The sequence below is a fragment of the Chrysoperla carnea genome, chromosome 3 (genome assembly GCF_905475395.1).
Source record: "Chrysoperla carnea chromosome 3, inChrCarn1.1, whole genome shotgun sequence".
Classification (NCBI taxonomy): domain Eukaryota; kingdom Metazoa; phylum Arthropoda; class Insecta; order Neuroptera; family Chrysopidae; genus Chrysoperla; species Chrysoperla carnea.
This window is the reverse complement of record NC_058339.1, coordinates 57517615-57519054: the sequence shown is the minus strand read 5'-3', so window position 1 is coordinate 57519054 and position 1440 is coordinate 57517615.

Sequence of the window (1440 nt, the reverse complement as noted above, 5' to 3'; positions counted from 1 at the left end):
TCTTTTACGTGATAACTTTTTATTCAAACTAAAAAAATATTGTTACGAAATAGCGATACAGTAAGCAGAGATAATTTCCATGGTGATATTTAAATATTTTGATTCTAGGTACTGCAACCCCTACTAATTGATGATTTTTTATAGGTCACCTCTCAATTTTCCACAGTAGGGTAGACAATCGAAAGACCTCTATATCACATGAGATGCCATTACATATAGGAAAGGGAGGGCCAAAAAATTGATAGTGTGGCTGTCAGTTGTAAAAAAATTTTTATGGAGGTGTCAAAACGGCATATTAATATACGATATTTGATTAAAACAAGAACAATGACAAAATTGAATAAAGAAACATTTAGCAGCCTTCAAGCTGTAATACCGAGATTGCTTATAGCAAACATGTCGAAGTTTTGAGCTCAAAAATTAATAAAACAGTTGTGTCAACATAAAAAAATTGAATTAATTTGGGTTGTCATTCGAACCGTTTCTACTTTTTAAACGGCATATTAACATACGGTATTTTATTAAAACAGAAACAATGACAAAATTGAAAAGAAGAAATAATTAGCAGCCTTTAAGCTGTAACACCGGCATTGCCTATAGCAAACATGCCGAAGTTTTGAGCTTAGAAACTAATAAAACAGTAGTAAAAAAAAAATTGAATTAATTGGGATAGCCATCCGAACCGGTTCTGCTTTTTAAATGATCAAACAGAAATACTACTTGGTGTTGTTTTAAATGCAGGAGAGGTTAATCACCTAATAATATGTCATTCAAAAATAATTTTATTTTTAAATATTTTAAAAAATTACTTATATTTTTATCAATGAATTTGTGTAGGTGTTTAATTACATATTTTTTTAAATTTTATCCAAATTTTACTTTCATTATAGCATGCATATATATAATATGCAAGGTAGTTCCGTCCGTGCGTCCGTCCGTTCGTCTGTGTACACGATAACTAAAAAACGATAAAAGATATCAAGCTGAAATTTTACAGCGTACTCAGGACGTAAAAAGTGAGGTCGAGTTCGTAAATGGGCAACATAGGGCAATTGAGTCTTGGGTCCGTAGGACCCACCTTGTAATCTGTTAGAGATAGAACAAAAGTTAAATGTAAAAAATATTCCTTATAAAAAATAAACAACTTTTGTTTTAAATATTTTTTCGTAAACATCACTGTTTAGCCGTGAGGGCGCAAATTAGGCGTAAATTTTATAGTATGACATGTATGTATGTATAATGTGATAGAGAAATCAACACTGTCTATGCATGGTATTTCAATAATTAACTCAGTCAATTGTTGGTTTTCACTTGTTTATTTTATCTTTAATTTGAAATTAAAATGAAAAATAGAAATTTTGCTCTGATCTGTTTTTAGTATAATAGTAAGAGCTACGTTACAAAAAACATGATTTTAAGTTGGCTAGATTTTTTATATTT